This window comes from Furipterus horrens, unplaced genomic scaffold (genome assembly GCF_987537825.1).
Source record: "Furipterus horrens unplaced genomic scaffold, mFurHor1.1.pri manual_scaffold_9, whole genome shotgun sequence".
Lineage (NCBI taxonomy): Eukaryota > Metazoa > Chordata > Mammalia > Chiroptera > Furipteridae > Furipterus > Furipterus horrens.
The window spans coordinates 95,152,133-95,170,360 of NW_028327179.1; the positions used below are offsets into that span (position 1 = coordinate 95,152,133).

The 18,228-nt window shown below is 44.9% G+C and overlaps 1 protein-coding gene and 1 non-coding gene across 2 annotated transcripts in view; both read left to right on the forward strand.

Moving 5' to 3' along the window:
* Positions 1-18,228, forward strand: part of TMEM178B (transmembrane protein 178B) — a 320,684-nt gene that overhangs the window by 241,042 nt on the left and 61,414 nt on the right. The gene's annotated exons all lie outside the window — the stretch shown is intronic.
* LOC150002231 (small nucleolar RNA SNORA9) lies at positions 1,939-2,070 on the forward strand. The gene has a single exon (XR_016513217.1). It is a non-coding gene; the product is annotated as a small nucleolar RNA SNORA9 (small nucleolar RNA).

Here is an 18,228-nt window from a genome sequence, read left to right on the forward strand (position 1 = left end):
TCAGTGTTTCTTTCTCTCTCTCTCTCAAAGCAATGAAAAAATGTTCTCAGGTGAGGATAAAAAAATTTTTTTAAAGGCTGCAGGTCAGGATGTAGAGTAAAATCTCATACTGGTATATATGAGATCACACACACACACACACACACACACACACACACACACTCCCCCATATGAGATCACACACACACACACACACACACACACACACACACACACACACACACACACACACACACACACACACACTCCCCCACCCCTATGTAGAGAGAGAGAGGATGCACCAGAAAGAGACTATGCCCTCAGATGGTAGCAGCTGATTTCTAGGTGGTAGAAATGTGATGCTTTGATTTGTTGCTTTTACATGTGCATAGTTTATAATTTTCTATAATGCATGGAGGCTGTTTCTGTTGTTTTCAGAAGCCACCATAAAGAAAACACATCAACAAGGAATTAAGATTTCATTTTGTATTAAGATCTTTTGGATTTTTTGGAACGCGAGTATTTTCCAAATAAAGTTGTGTTTTTTTGTTTTGTTTTGTTTTCGTTTCAGAGCAGGTTTAGATTTAGAGACATGTGGCAGAGAGAGGACCCAGACTTCCTGTGCATCTGCACTTGTCCCCGCCCCCCGCCCGTGAACACCTCTTGTCACCGCGGCTCACTTGTCAAAGCGAGTTCACACCGGCACATTACTGTTAACTAAACTCCAGACTGGGTTCGGATTTCACCGCTTCCTCCAGTCAAGTCCCCTTTCTGTTCCTGATCCCGCGTTTGTTGCCTTTAGTCATCGTGTCTCTTCAGTCGGTGCCAGATTCTCAGTCTTTCCTTGCTTGTCATGACCTTGACCGTTTTGAAGAGTGTTGCTCGGGGATTTTGCCGAATGTCTGTCATTCTGGGTTTGTCTGATGTGATTTTACAGTTAGATTGGGGCGTAGGCAGGAAGTGCACACAGGTGAATGCCTTCCTAGTCGTATTATCTGAGCGAGGGCGGGATTCCCACATGGCTTATCTCTGTGAAGTCCCCTTTGATCGCTTGGTTAAGGTAGTGTCTCAAAGGTCTCTCCAGTATTTTTGTAGTTATTATTTTTTAAAGTTGCTATTTTTTTTTCTGTCCTCTATCCTCTGGAAATGAGTCACTGAATCCAGTCCTTATGGTCTTTAATTTTTACAGAATGCTTCTCTGTTACCTCCCGCCCCGACATGCCTGGCACACACCTTACTTTCGCTGGGTTCTGGGGAGCTTATTTTTGCCTACTTTTAGACGAGCTTTGTCGGGTAACAAACACTAGGGCCATGGGTTTGGTGGAGCTGGGGATGAAGTGAGAGGACCCTAAAGGAAAGGTGAGCTGCAGGGGCACAGAGGGGGGGTCCCTTTGTCAGCTACTGCTCCTTCACCTGTTCCTTTGACCAACCTGGAGCTTCTCCTTCCTGTGTTCAACCGAGTTTCATTTTACTGCGCTAGAGAAGTGGTCGTCCTTTCTAGCGGCTACTTTTGCTCTCCTTGGTTCTTTCACTACTCTGGAGAATGGAAGGGGTGGTCCCGAGCGTGAAGGAGAATTGCCAGCCACGCTCTGTCCCCAGGGTTCCCAAGTAGACGTGCCCTTTGCACTTTGGTGGTTAGAGTGAGAAGGACCCTCCCCCACCCCAACTTCCTGCACTCAGTGGAAGTCTCTCCAACTCAGAGTGGCACTCACATTTCCTCAGTTGTGACTGGCATCATACGAGAAACGAAGGTGTCTTGTTCAGGCTAACACCGACAAAATGTTGGGGAGATCTTTATCAAATTGGGAGATTGTTCAGGTACATTATGATTCTACCAGAAAATCGTTTTACCTCTGGAGAGTTTGGAAATGGATGTAAATGTACAGAATTTCACATTGGATAACTTTTGCTAGCCATCTATTCTTACTTCTCTAGCTATAGACTAATAAGTTGCCTCGCCTGCAAGCCTCCAGCGTGCATGGGTCTGCGGTGACCCGATGCATTCCTGCAGTGCTTGCGAGAGCATCCTGAAAGGGTTTGAGGCCTCGCTCTGCTGCACACAGAGCAAGGTTATAGACGTTTCAGACAGTCGCGAAAAAAAAAAAAAGAAAAAAAAAAAAAGTTGCCTCGCGCTCCGGCCCTGCTCCAAAATATAACTGAAAAAAATTCAGTGGAATATCAAAATGCATATTTTAACCCAAAACTAATATAATATTGTATGTCAACTATACTATAATAAAAAAAAATTAATGCATATTTCAATGACAGAATTTTCAGGCCCAGATGTATATTTTGGGATCTCCTTGACTCAATTCTTCATACATTTGTGCTAATCACCTCAGGATGGGGCAGAAGTAGGTTTACAGGTGTGAGTACGTGAAACACAGAGTTTACTCTTGGATTATGATTTATTAATTATTGTATTATTTTCCACATGAACAACTGAAAACCTACTTTTCTGTACCCTGTGTGTCAATAACTGTTGGTGGTGCACAAAACTCTGGGCATCTGACGTAGCTGAATGTTTTAGATTGATAGCAAAGCATTGGGAATGACTCAATGGCTCAATCTTTCAGTCATATTTGTGTGTGTGTGTGTGTGTGTGTGTGAGAGAAGACCTTTCTAAGGCAATTGAATAGAGAACCCCATCTTACTGATATTAAATTGTAGGAACTTTTCTGCACCTTTAGAAAATATCTCTCATCCTCCCCTTTGTAATATCTAAACTTGGTGGGTTTTGCATCAAAACTTTGTAGGTTATTAGTGGTTTTCCCTTTCTAACGGGAACATACAATTTTACCAAGCTCCTCCCCTACCTCGAATACGTTATGGACTACTAAGGTTATTCAAGAGCTATATACAGTCTCATTGTTTTGATTAAACTTTAAAAAAGAATTATATGTCTTTTTTCCTTTTAATAGTAAAAATCCGACTGTTATTATTATTGTTGTTGTGCGCATATTTGTGTGTGTTCACTTGAGGGAGGATTCTGTGCCTTTCTGCAGGCAAATGTTAATTGAAAGCACATCATCCTGATCCTTAAGACAATTATTCACACAAGCTGTCATCGTCCTCAGCTACAGCTACCTGTTTCAGCTTACCATGGCATTGTGAATGAAGACACCTCAGTGTGTTTCTTCCGCTGCATTTTAGAGGCACAGAAACGGATACCTTGCTGTCTGTCAGGAAATTTCCAGCTCAGATATACATCTAGAAGAAAGCAGACCTGTCGCTGGGTATACAGAGGCTAACGTGTGGCTGCGGAGCCCCTAGGGACGTATCCGTCCCTGTCTCCCTGCCCTGCACCCCCTATTCCACAATCCACGTCTTACACGCGTGCACAGCATTTTCTTTCATGCGCTTGCTTCACTACCCACTCGTATCCAGTGAGTGTGGCCAGGTGGACAAGGGAAGTGGAACATCCTTGTGACTGTGCTGTGCCCCACCCCTACCCCGATCTGAGTGTTGTGGTTCATTCAGCAATGGCTTCTCCTGGTTTTCCTCTCTGGCTTTGCTTGTAGTTTTCAAGTTCTTCCAGCTAGAAATGGACGAGTCCAGCCTCCCACTCTGAATAAAGATGTAGGCTCTTGCCCTGTAGTCCTTTCCATTCGAGGAAGTAATTTCAACTTGATTTTCCTGTGCCACCTCTGGTTTGTCAGGGAGCTAGTGTTGTGTGGATTTTCCTTCCTTAGAAGAGCAACTTGCATTTTTCTTATTTCTCCCTTTTCTTGCCCAAGCATCAGATACTTCTTTCTATAAATCATTGTTTTAAAGGTCTATTTGTTTCCTTTCCTTCCTTCCAGCTGTCCCTCTAACCTTGCCTTATTGAAGACATAGTGAGTCTCAGCTATATTTAAGTGAACCAAGAAAACGGGGGCCTTACTAGCCAACATTCCCAGTGTTCAAAAAACAACCCTAACCACTTCTTTGAGTTTTCAGCTTATGAGGATAGGTTGGCAAGTGTAGGAGGGGCTTTCATGTCTTAGGACAATTACAATTCAGATTCTTCCTGTTGGTCCACGAGCATCATACGTTTTCTTTTGTAACTGAGGGGAACCGGGTGCGTTTACACTCCTGTATTCCATCTTGGCCGCAGGCACTCCCCTATTCACACTAAATTTAAATCTCCAGCCCTACTGGGCTCTCAGAGTGCCAGGGTCAGATGCCCTCTGCTATCTAATTGGTGTCTAATTGCCGTCTCCACACAATGTCCATACTTATCTCAGACTGTACTTGCCCCGACGGAACTGGGTTCTCCTCCCCTCACCCAGGTCCCTCTTATCCTTCCTGTCTCACTAAATGGTTCCACCCTCCACCCTATGCCTCAGATTATGCTCGATCCCTTTTTCCTCGATCCCACGCCCAGTCCATCAGGAAATCTACTGGCTCTAGTCTCCAGTTTATCCTTGAACCAATCGAATGCCCACAAGGTCGGGCCATGGTGATCCTCGCTTGGTCTCTTCCAATAGCCTTCTCCCTAGGGATACCTGGTCTGTTCTGCCAGTGCTCTTCCGATCACATCTGTTCCCCAGAGCAGCCCGAGCGACCTTTTAAAACAGAAACCAGATCATATATGTAACTACTTTGTGTAAGAATGTCCAAAATCACCCTATTGCCCTTTGATCAATATCCAAATTCCTCAGTATGAAGCAGTAGGCATGACCCGCCGTGGCCATTGCCTGCCTCTCAACCTCCTGCGTGCCAGGCACCGTTCAAGGCTCTGGGATTCTGGGAAATGCCAAAGTCTACCCTCCCTGCATCGCTGACAGTCTCAGGGGATGTTTAAGGGACAGGTTCTAAGACCTTTTCAAGTCTACCCATTTGTGAACATTGCTCCATTATTAAAAATTCACCCATAAATCACAGCTTTTGCACTGGCTGGAACACTCATAAGTTGTATTTTCTCATCTCCCTGGTCCCTGTAAGTGAACTTGTTTATTTCACATGTCTGATCTGCCGCCAGATTCAACATTCCACTTTTAATTTCAGACAAAATACCTCTTTCTAAGACCTCTTCTCATCCATTATCAGCATTAGCAGATGGCTTCCTTTAATGGAATATTTTTTCAGAAGAAGGGCAATTTAAAAATAATCACTTTATGAGTGTTAATGCCTGTGTAACAACAAGGGAAAAACAACACTAATACATTGCCTTGGCCATGCCAGGTAGTAGACTAGCCTTTCTCACTAGCTCCACGTCACTGGAGTCTCTTGAGATGTGTAGGCACCTCAGTGACATCTGCCACTGTGAATGCACAGACGCCCCCTGACTTCCGCTCAGGGACCTTTACCATCCCTACTGTATCCTTACCCCCCACGCCCCTTGGAAACGTGGAAACGTGGAAAGCAAATGGACATTTCTGCCCCAGGCTGTGCCTGTGCATGGGCCAACGTGGCTGCAGCCAGTGTGATCTGGCATCCTTGGCTGCCACTGATGCCTCTGCTGGGCTTGAGTTCCCACTGGCTTTGAACTCTTGGAACTGCTTTTAATTTTAACGTATAGAGGAGACTGTTCATCAGCAGAGTTATTTGTCTTCCCATTGTTTTTTTTGGGGGGGGGTAATTTTCCCCCAGCTTCATTGGAAAAAATAATTTATTTACACTTTAAAACTAATTTTTATAATAAAATTATAAGAAGTACATAAAGTATACCACGTGATGATTTGATATACATATACATTGTGAAAGGATTCCCCCATCGAATTAACAACTTCATCCATCACCTCCCACATCTACCTTTTGGTGTGTGCGTGAGAACATTTAACTTCTTCTATCTCAGCAAATTTCAATTATACAATATTCTGTTATCCACTGCTGTCACCATGACACACATTAGGGCCTCAGGTCTTTTCTCAATTTCCCCAGCCCCAAGACCCCGGCAACCACTTTTCTACTCCCTGTTTCTGTGAGTTCAACTTTATTTTGTTGTTGGTTTTGCTTTGTTTGTTTTGTTTTGTTTTCAGATTTCACATATAAGTGATACCATGCAGAATTATTCTTTCTTTTGTCTGGCTTGCTTCACTTAGCATACCATCCTCCAGTTTCAGCCACACTGTTGCACGTGACAGCATTCCCTTCTTCTTTAAAGCTGAATACTATTCCATTGTATATACATCTACGTGCACCGTGTTTTCTTTATCCATCTGTCACTCCACAGACACTTGGTTTGTTTCCATACCTTGCCTATTGTGAATGATGATTTCATTTCCTTTGACTCAGAAGTAGAAACGCTGGTTCGTGTGGTGGTTGTATTTTTAATGTCTTGAGGACCCGCCATACTGTTTCCACAAGTGGCCACACCAGCTCACATTCCCACCAACAGTGCACGAGGGTTCCCTTTCCTCTACTTCCTCACCAGCACTTGTTCCCTTCTTGTCTTATTGATAACAGACACCCTAACATGTATGAGTTGATAAGTCATTGTGGTTTTGATGTGCATTTCCCTGATGTTTAGTGATGTTGAGCACTTATTTATGTACCTGTTGGCCATCTGTATGTCTTTTTGGGGAAAATGCCTATATAGCTGCTTTGCCTATTTTAAAGTGGGTTATTTGGTTTTGTTTTTCTATTAAGTTGTATGCTTCTATGTTTTGAAATATTTTCTCACCACTTTCTGTGGTCAAAGTCTACTGAAGATCTCACAGATAACCTAGTATTTTGATAATCTATGCAGTGTGGAAATCCATCAGACATAATTAGTCTGCTCATCCTCCCTGTGGATTAGCCGGGACTCTTACGTTGCTCTCTCCACAAGTATTTGTTCCCAGATGATCCAAACCTTCTTTCTAAGTTTGTTGTGAAGCCCTGGATTCAGAATTAAGCTCAAAGCATTCTTTACTCCAAGTGACTATCCTAACTTAAAATTTTTAGAGATTTTATTTATTTATTTTTACAGAGAGGGGAAGGGAGGGAGAAAGAGAGGGAGAGAAACATTGATATGTGGTTGCCTCTCGTGCGTCTTCAGCTGGGAACCTGACCAGCAACCCAGGCATGCGCCCTGACTGGGAATGGAATGGGTGACCCTTTGGTTCACAGGTCAGTGCTCAATCCACTGAGCCACACCAGCCAGGGCCTAACTTAAATCTATATAGGTTTTCAAAAAAGCCCTCCCCTTAATTTTTTCCACCATAAAGAGAACCCTTTCCCTACTTTTCATATTTTTTAGTATAACTCTTATGACCCTGTTCCTGATGTTTCAGATTCCTTTATTCTGCCCCATCTTCAGTATGTGCAATTTGTTCATCACTGGAATAGAATAACATGGTGCAAGGTCAGCCCTTAAAGTTAAACTAGATCCCTTGATTTCTATTTATCTACATAATTAGGGTCCCTCCCATCAGACAGTCCCCTCTAGGGCCATCGTCCCACCCAAGTAGATGACTTTATATAAGCACAATTTGGATGAGCAGAGATCCTCCACTCCACCCAGCCATTTGTACTTTTTATATAAACATTTACATGAAAAAAAATTAGACTCATATTACATATAACCTCGAACTCATTTATAAGTAATTCATGTTTTAGAGTAAGTAGGGGAAGCAGACTTCCAGGTTCCAAAGGCACTACCATTAGCACTCACTTAACTGTTAGCAAACAGTGTTTCAAATAACCCTTATTGTTAGGTGGTCAACCACACGTTGTTATCCAGCCCTACCCATCTGTCCTGCTTCTTCTCAGCCCTGTACCAAGGCATAAACCCTACTAATGGCGTTAGAACTTGGTTATTCCTGGGCCACCACTGGTCTTCATGATCCCTGACTGAGGGGAGTCTAGAAACACCCTTTCCCTGACCGAGGGGAGTCTAGAAACAGCCTTTATCAGTTTCCCAGCCCCACTCCCATCACTGCAAGAAGACAACTCCCTGACAGATTAGAAGCTAGTCCCTTTCTTGTCCACCACCCCCTGCTGAAAAACTCTTCCCACTCCCCCTTGGGCCTCACCTGGGCTCCGCTGTATTGCAAAGAAGATTGGACTCTTCTTCTGGGGCCTTTTATTTATTCATTTGTAATTTTAAACTCATTACCCAACATAATGATGACAAGATTTTCTTTGAGTCTCTGGACTTGCCAGAACATTCCTCCACCTTTGAGTACCTTTCAGCATCCATGCATCATGTTAGAAGGACCAGGAACCTTGAGCCCCGTGAACGGGTGGCCCCTTGAGGCACTGGGGTGGTTTTGAAATTTTGCTCCCTTCTTCTTGGCTTGGAATTGTTGTGGATATAATTAGCCTTCTCTGTTTCTTCCTTCAGCTCCTTTCTCTCCTGGGTGATGACTTGATTAAAAATCTTATCTCCTTATTGGTGACATCCTAGTACAGAGGGTGTTTGGAGACGTCTCGGGAACCTCAGCACCGTTCCCTGAACTCTGAAACGCTGGGGAAGTCAAAAGCATTAAAATCCACTCGAAGGGACTTGGCTCTGCAGGGACTCAAATTGTGTGCTCCTTTTGCTCTCCAGGGAGCCACCTCTCCGTTTCCTTATTACCTGAAGGTCTAGTATCTTGGGTTTTAATTATTCTGGGGGGGAAGTTAAGAATTCTGTGAAGCTATTATGAAAACCATGGGTCTTCTTTCCCAATAATGCGATAGTACGCATAGACATGTGCACAGTGGGTCTGTCCTTTGCAGGCAGTGGAGATCTATCTGCTTTGGCTAATGTAAACAACAGAGCAGGCCACTGGGGAGGCTCATGGAGCTGACTGGGAGGTGAGCACCGAGGGAAGATCAGGGCTGGAACCAGGCAGGAACCAGGTGTTCTGCAGCTGGAGTGTGTGTGTGTATGTGTTTTTGGGTGGGGTAAGGGGGAGGGTCTTCTTCCTGACTCAGTTCCATTAACCCCAGTCTTTATGTCTGCCCCAAATTTCAAAATCCCAGGAGGAAGAAGTTAATGTCCTAGCTTGAGTCAGATCAGTCAGCTCTGCCAGGAGGGTGGGATGCTCCTTAGAATCCACGTGGGTGTAGCTGTGAGGGAGGTCCTTGTAGGCCCTGAGCTAGGCAGGCACATCTACGACCTGAACTTTGCGTGCAATTTAGGGCATTCACTGTCCTCCTACTGTGCAGGGAGCTCAACCTAGTTTTGACAAAACTCATAGGACCTCGCAATATTAGAGTGGAAGGACGCTTAGATCACATTTGTATTGTTTTATCGAGCATTTACTATGTGTCAGGAGGCCCTGGCTGGTTTGGCTCAGTGGATTGAGCGTCGGCCTGCGAGCTAAGTGTCGCTGGTTCGATCTTCCAGTCAGGGCACATCAGAGAAGGAAAACTCTGACTCCAAAAAACCTCCGCTGCCTTGCGGCATACCTCTTCAGGGGAAAGGCTAAGGGAGTAAACCCCGACAGAAAATCCGGAGCCGGAGTCCCTAAGGCGGTTTGACATTGTAGTCAACACCGGCAACTCCTGCGGCGCACCTGAAGCCAAGCTGTATTGACTCCGTCTTTCCCTTGGACCCTTCAGCTGCGAAGAGAGGGGGGGTCTGCTGGATGGGCAACAGCAGACCCTCCATATCACCCTGCCCAGGCTCTGTAGCTTCAGCTTCACTGGAAAGGACACTCCAGCGTCATCACAAGATGTCGATTCAACACGGGAGGAGACAGATACCGTGTCACTCCCGAGTCGGACTGCACAGCCATTCTCGGCAGTGCAGATAGACTCTTAAGAAGCTACACCATCGTCTCTCGAGACGGACGGCTGCCGACGACGACTATGTGTCAGGCTAAACACCTTACATGTACCATCTCTTTTTATTTTTACAATAACTCCAGAATTCAAGTACGTGCTACATATTATTCCACAGATAAGGAAACTGAAATACTCGGCTTAAGAAAAAAGAGAGTTTGGAATCCCCTCAACTCCTCCTAACTTATTACAGTCAGGAGACAAAATCCGGCTCCTGCCTCTGAGTTCCTAGAGATCCAAATTTTATTTCCAGTTAATCTAACTAGGTCAGAAGTAAATTACAGAATAGCATGTGTCCCTGCCTAAAACGGGTTTCGGGACAGATGAATCCCTCCTCACGCCCATCTTGGCGTAGGGCACTGTCAACCAAGACTTCAAAGGGTTCCCTGATGAGAAGCTAAATTTAGCAGACCCCCTTTTAACAAAGGGGGTGTTGAGCCTTCTCATATTCACTCCATTGCTGTCACCTGGTGGCGTGGACCGTGTCTGCCCGCCCACCTCCTCCTGCTGCATTTCCCCGTGGCCTGACATTTGTCTCCCATCACCACATGGCTCGCCCACGCAGTTCTATTTGGGGGCCTCTCATCCGCCCACTCTGGCTCTGTCTTCTGTCACACAACCCAAAACCCATGCCGTTCTTCCCCCATCCCCTGTGGTCACCCTGCTGGCCACTTCTACAGGGAACCCGTTCTTTGCTCCCCACCTACCTGCTGTTTTACTACCTTCTCCCCCATACCTGTGGTTCCTTGCTGAGATGACCGAACCCCACACTCCCTTAGCATTTCGTCAGCTGATGCTTCGGGGGGCGTGCTTTCTGGCTGTAAGGTTGTGTCTTAGGAGGCATTTGGGTGTATCAGTATGACTTCCATAGGACATTTCTGCTAGTGAACCAGTTTTCCTTACTCAAATACTTTTTTTTTTAAAGTTTATCCCATAACAGTTTTTTTTTTCAAGATTCTATTTATTTATTTTTACAGAGAGGGGAAGGGAGGGAAAAAGAGAGGGAGAAAAACATCAATGTGTGGTTGCTCCAACTGGGGACCTGGCCCGCACGCAACCCTGACTGGGAATCAAATCAGCGACCCTTTGGTTCACGGGTTTAAATACTATTATTTCAGCGTGAATGTCTATCAGGTGACCACAAAAATTCCCAGAGAGGAGCAGCAAGCAGCTCAGGTGTGTCTTTGGCTCCTGTACGGTACCTGGTACAATGCCAGGCTCATAGTAGGTCATCAGGAAGAACTCACCCCTGAACTGCCTTCCTGGTGTTGCCTGAACGATCCGGCTTTTTTCTTTTTTTAAATATATTTTATCGATTATATTGTTACAATAGTTTCAATTTTCTCCCCTTTACTCCCCTCCACCCAGTATCCCCCTCCCCCAGCAATCACCCCCAAGTCCATACCCATGGTTCATTCATACAAGCTTTCCCGCTTCACCCTTTCATATATTCTTCTTCTTCTCTTTTTTTTAGTAAATATGTGATTAATTATTTTAACAATAAAAAATAACAATCCCTCCCTCTCAGATATTAAGACCCTTTGTAATCTTATAAAGGACAATGGGCTTTGATTGGAGACTCCAATCAGAGCAAAATGGTACGCATGCCTTTCTACTTTAACGAGGGTCTTGCTAATACAATCACCTGATATGCTATGAGCATAACTGTGAACTCATAGTCACCTGCTTCTCTCCAGGTGAAAAATATTCTTGCTGCTTTAAACGATTCATGTGCAATTAAGCAACAAGGAAGCAGATTCTTCCCGCTGAGGTGGTTGTGCTCCCTCCCCAAGCCTCTTCCTGCCAACCAGAAGGACCTTCCATGATACTCAAAACCCAGTCCTAGAAATGGTTGAAGAGTTAGTGGAAAAGGACCAGAGTAATAACTAGTTCAGGTTGGCATTAACTTTCCCCACAGCCCGTGGCAGCCTGGGCGAGCGATAGTTTTCACCTGCCTGGTTGTGCTGGGGCAGTCTGACAATGCTGGGACTTTACGGAGGAGTCAGCTGGACTTCCACTCATTTCTGAATATCTACACAAACAAAACACCCTGGGTTCTTGGAAGTCCCATTCAGACTTACAGATGTTTCCGTTGGCGCGGCCTTGATGGAAAACAGTATGGAGGTTCCTCAAAAAATTAAAACTAGAACTACCGTGTGATCCAGCAATCCCACTTCTGGGTATTTTTCCAAAGGAGATGAAATCAGCGTCCCAAAGAGATAGCTGCACGTGCACATTCGTTTCAGCATTATTTACGACAGTCGAGAAATACAAACAGCCTTAACATCTGTTAAAAGACGAATGGATAAAAGAGATGTGGTATGTACACATAGACACTTATTTACTTTTTACTGCATAAATATGGCATATTTTTTACATATTATTTAAATGTATATTTCTTTTTTAAGGCTGAAGAAGAGTCCATTGTATGTGTACACACATATATATGGAAAATCTGCTTTTTGAGACTACATGGAGGATTCTGAAGGGTGTAATACCGAATGAAATAAGTCAGTCAGAAAGGCGCATATATTTTTTGACTGCACTTACATATTAAAATCTAAAATATGCAAACTTGTAGAAATAGGGAGTGGTGGTTACTAGGAGCTGGGGGGAGAGGCTTATGGGGGGATTTTGGTCAAGTGATACAAATTTTCAGTTATGCAAGATAAATAAGTTCGGGAAACCTAATGTACAAAGTGACCGTATATTTGAAATCTGCTGAAAGGGTAGAGCTTAAGTGTTCTCACCGCAAACAAAGGGCAATGTGAGATGAGGGACGTGGTAATTCCCTTGATTGTGGTAAATATTTCACAATGCATGCGTACCTCAAATCAAGTGTATGCATTAAATAAATTTTAAATTTTCAACTATAGCGCAATAAAGTAGGAAAAAATGTTAATTTGAGATGGTAAGTAGTATAGCAGCTGTTGTATTTACTAATACTAATTTGTATGCTGATTACTGGATATTTTATATACATGATATCTTTCCTTCAAATAAAAAAAAAAGCAGACTTGCAGATGGTGTAAAAGAGAAGGAAAACTCTACTCCAAAAAACCTCCGCTGCCTTGCGGCATACCTCTTCAGGGGAAAGGCTAAGGGAGTAAACCCCGACAGAAAATCCGGAGCCGGAGTCCCTAAGGCGGTTTGACGTTGTAGTCAACACCGGCAACTCCTGCGGCGCACCTGAAGCCAAGCTGTATTGACTCCGTCTTTCCCTTGGACCGTTCAGCTGCGAAGAGAGGGGGGGTCTGCTGCATGGGCAACAGCAGACCCTCCATATCACCCTGCCCAGGCTCTGTAGCTTCAGCTCCACTGGAGAGGACACTCCAGCGTCATCGCAAGATGTCGATTCAACACGGGAGGAGACAGATACCGTGTCACTCCCGAGTCGGACTGCACAGCCATTCTCGGCGGTGCAGATAGACTCTTAAGAAGCTACACCATCGTCTCTCGAGACGGACGGCTGCCGATGACGATGATGAGATGGTGTAAATATACCATTTCTGCAAACAGATACACATCAGTGTCCTGGGACAGTCCAAAAGCTGGTCTGACCTATGGCACTTCCTGCCGGCCCCAGAGAGGAATTACTTGATTCTCCTGCTTCCCCGAGTCCAGCTGAGTCTGGTGTGATTTCCCCATGCTTTGATCAACAGGTCTAGGAACTGGGTCTTCTTGGGTTTCTTTACTCTGCAGACAAACTCCTTGCCCTGACCCCACAATCAGTAGAAACATGCCAGCAGGTTTATCACTTTTCCCTGATACAGCTCCTCTTCCATGGCCCTGGAGGTATAAGTAGAAAATCCATAGTAAAAAAAAGAAAAAATATGTAGCTCTCCTGGGCGCTCTGTCAATTACATGGGTAATGTATTACGGAGAGGGGAAGAGTATCTGTTCCTCTATTACCAGCCTGCCATGGCGAGGACATCAGAGCCGCTCGCCTAACAGCCCCTCCTGGACCCATGGAGTGGTCTCTCTAGTAAATTGGTTTTGAAACTAGGTCATCTCCAGGCCTGGACTTCCATTTATACAGCCTAATGGAAAACGGAAGGAGCATCTGTACACAAGTTAACATAGCATAGCAACAGTAGTGAGAGCTGTTAGCATTCGCCACTCAGAGCCTGGGGTTATTTGTGAGTTGGGGGAGGGGGGCCCGGCTAGTCCTAGTAGCTTGTCTCTGATTAGCCAAGAAAAACACGCGAGCACACCAATTAGACCCGCTGTCGCTAGGCAGCACCACGCAATCAAAGTCATCAAGAGAGGGCCAGTCCCCTGTACTTTCAAACCTGCCCTTGATCAGTGTCAAAGACATTCACCTGGGGGAGTGTCTAAGAGTGTGAATGGAGAACATCGTGCAGGGTCTCTGGTTTTACCGGAAGCCTTTGGGTCTGAACAGGGGCTTGTTCGGAGACTTGGGGGGAGAAAGGAGGTGTCCAGCAGGGGTGACTCTCACGAGCACCTCAGTGACCTGCCTGGGATCTCTACAAAAGTGGAGAGAGTCTCTCTTTAAAAAACAAACAAGGAAACAGCAACAACAAAAACTACGCTGCCGTGGGAACTGAGCAGTATGTGATAGAGAGCAGCCTTCAGGGACCAAGCGCGTGCCTGGGAAACATCTTGTTCCCGGCCCAGGCAATTACTACTGAGGGGCATTTTCGCTTCTCACCTAGAAATCCTTCAAGCGCTAAAAATCCATTTCCTTTCCAGTTAAAATTCCCTTCCAGAAAAGAAGAGAAAATCATTTAGGCTTAAAGGCAAGAGCGAGAGCGGGCAGGCCAAAATTGAGGGAAAGGGTAAACCGCGGTTTCTCTTTCTGTGAACCTCCTTCTTTCCTGGGTTTTTGGGGCAATACTTTTCTTTTCTTTTGATATGTTTTTTTTTATTCTTGCTTATTCTATTACAGTTGTCCCAATTTTTCCGCCTTTACCCTCCCCTGCCCAGCCCACCCACCCGCTCCATAGTCAGTCCCCACCCCGTTGTCCATGTCCATGGGTCATTCATACATGTTCTTTGATTAATCCCCCCCCCTTTCTTTCCACCATTCCCCTCTAACCCCCTTTCCTCTGGTCACCATCAGTCTATTTCCTGTTTCCATGTCTCTGGTTCTGTTTTGCTCATTAGTTTATTTCGTTCATTAGATTCCTCCTGTAAGTGAGATCATATGGTATTTGTCTTTCACTGCCTGGTTTATTTCACTTAGCATAGTCTCCAGTTCCACCCATGCTGTTGCAAAGAGGTAATGGTGCCTTCTTTCTCTCTGCTGCATAGTACTCCATTGTGTAAACGTACCACAGTTTTCTGGTCCGCTCGTCTACTGATGGGCACTTAGGCTGTTGCCAGCACTTGGCCATTGTAAATAGCGCTGCTATGAACATAGGGGTGCAGAGGTTCTTTTGAATCAGGAAGTGGTTACCTGTGAGGCATGATGATATGCACTGTGGGCTTCTAAGGCCCAGCTGCACACTTTGCTGCTGTGAAGAAGCTTCTGTTCTCAAGTGACACATACTTCTTTGTGTTCCCATGTACTGTATCCTATTCCACAAAAATACTCGACTGTGGATTTGGAGGGATCAGCTCCCACTCAGAACCAAGTGATTTTTACTTGTTGGGGGGACCAGCGCTCTCTGCCTGCTCTCTCTGTCTTCAGAGGGGCCAGCCTCGTTCCCAGCTCTCACAGGGGACTGATGGGTACCCTAGTAGGAGTTTAAGGACACGTGTTACATTCTACGATTTGGCTTACCTTGCATTTGGGTTTTCAAAGCTAGACATTCTCAAACTGCCTGACCCGTCCTGAGGTGACATATGGTTAGAAATTTTATGTTTAACTTGGGAATGAGAGTAAGGATCATAATTTCTCAGCTCTGACCTTTAGCTCCCAATCCCATGTTACCCATAACCTTTCTAAGGGACATATTTCTTTGGAGGAAAATTTATGCTCCTGTACCTCTGCAGGGACTCTCGGATGAATGATATACGCAGTGAACTCAGCCTTGGCCAGTATCCGAGCGTTGATTTTGTTTGTAGGAGCAAATAATCATTTATGGAGAATACAGGCAAAACACTGCAGGAATCAGAGAAGGAAAGGGTCGCTCTGGTTAGAAGAGTTGGGAAGGGTTTTAAAAACAAGATGGCATCTGCACTTGACTCCCCAAATGGAGGGGATTTGGCAGGTGGGAAAGGAGGCAGAGGAAGTTCAGAGGGCGGGATTAGCGAGAGGAAAGGCAGAGCGAGGCCGGGCGGTGTGGGTGTGTACAAGGCGGGGAGCACTTGGCAGAGCCGGGTGACCATGGAGGCCAGGCCAACGTAGTTTACTATTAATGTTTCTAATTCATTTCTTTCATCTCCTTATTATGAAAATTTTTTTATGGTGGTAAAACATACATAACATAAAATTTACCATTTGAACCATTTTTAAGTGTAGACGTTTATAGCCTTCAGTAACATGGTCATTGCTATGCAGCCAACCCCACCATCCATCTATCTCCAGAACTCTCTCAGCTTCTGCCACTGAAACTCTGCACCCAGGAAAACACAAACTCCCTCCCCTCACTGTCAGTAACCACTACTCTGCTTTCTGTTGCTGTGAACTGGCTCTTCCAGGTGCCCCATTTAAGTGCAATCATACAGTATTTGTTGTTTTGTGGCTGACTTCTTCCCTTAACGTAATGTCCTCAAGGTTCATCCATGTTGTAGCATGTGTCAGAATTTCCTCCTTTTTTAGGGCTCAGTAATATTCCATCCTGTATATATCCCACATTTGTTTATCTGTTCATCTGTCTGTGGACACTTGGGTTGCTTCCACCCTTTGGCTCTTGGGAATAATGCTGCTGTCAACATGGGGGTACAAATATCTGTGCAAGTCCCTGCTTTCGCTTCTTTTGGTTATTTACCCAGAAGTAGAATTGCTGGATCATGTGATAAGTCTATGTTTAATTTTTTGAGGACTCTGGATACTGTTTTTTATTATGAAAAAATTTAATCATTCATGACATTTGAAAGAAAAGTTCAACAGACACCCATATACTCACCTTTCAGACTGAAAACAAAGTCTCAGACAGCCCGGCCCTTGAATGCCACTTGGTGAGAGCTGTTCCCTGCAGTTTGGCACTGAGGGCCAACAATCACCACTGTGTAGTCCCGCCCACATCAGACACAAACTTCCGAGTCGTCTTTCCCGAGAGAAAATCTATAACACTGTCCTTCTGAAGAAACAGAGGACCTTCATAGACCCACGGTCCAAATTTAGCAAATGCTGACGTTTTTTTCATATTTACTACTTCTTTTTCGCCTCTCTGTCTACCTGTGAAAAATGTTTGGATTTGGGGGAACCTCTTTAGGGTTAATTGCACATCTCGTGACTCTGAATACATCAGTGAATTTACAAATCCACATTGCTGTTATTATACCCAGTGAAATGAACGAAATGTCCCAATAGCACCTGTGTCTAGTTCATATTCCAATGTCCACAGTTGTCCCCCAGATGTCTTTTGTAGTTGCATTTCTATTTTAAAACTGGAATCCAGTACCCAAAGGTTATTATTCATGGCAGACTTTTGACTCATCCAGCAGATGAAAAGGAGAGACGGAAGGTTTTGAGCAGGGAGAGGAAGAGCCTGTCTGAAATCGGGCATCGTGGACAGCAGCGTTTTTCTGGGCCCCTTGGGGTGGAGATCTAATTCTTGGGAATGGGTTCAAGAAAGAAACTGATGAGTGAATTGCCTATTCCAAAGCAAACCAGATACAAGTTCTAATGGGGCTCGCATCTGGGGTAGAGTCTTGCCAAACCTTCAGCTTGTCTGAAAAAAGACACAGTGAGTCATTACCAAGCCACCAGAAGTCTGCAAATACCATCTCCAAGTCCTGTTATTTAAGGTGAATAGCTTGCCAGTTCTAGCAGTTTTAGCCTGTGCACTTGTGGGGCACTTGGAATCTGGGAATTCACAACATGCACAATAACTCGTTTTCTCCTGTTCGATGAAGAGAGCTTAGCTTGTTCCTGGGGATGGACGCCGTCCTCCTTGCTGCTGGGGACTTTTCTCCCGCCTTGGGGCAACTCAGTCTGGATCTTCCTTTCCCCTTCCCTCTGTCTTTAAGTAACCATGAAACCAAGAATTCCCAAATCCTTAGTCTGTTACTGAATCAGCAGGATAATTTTTACTCAGCAGTGAGGGGGAGACAAACAGAATATGTAGCCCTTGAAACCAGTAGAAGAAAATTAAGACAGTTATAATAATTATACAATCAACACATTCAACCCAGAGTTCAAACAGTCGTAGATGTTCAGATCAAGGGTGAACGAAGGGGCCAGAGGACTTCCAGGATAAGACAGAAGTTGAAGGGTCTTGAAGAATTTGTGGGATGTGGCTCAAGGGGGGATCAGGAGACAAAAATAGAAATCACCTCCTGTGCATTATGGGGTCAGAGCTTAGTTCTAACCCTGACTTCGCATCTTCCTAGAAAGCCCTCCAGACTCTTGACTTAAAGGGGCTGCCAGCGGCTGGTACTCCATTAAGGTCCCCAAGACAAAAATGTCATAAGTCTTCTGCAAAGATAGCTCTCATGCTC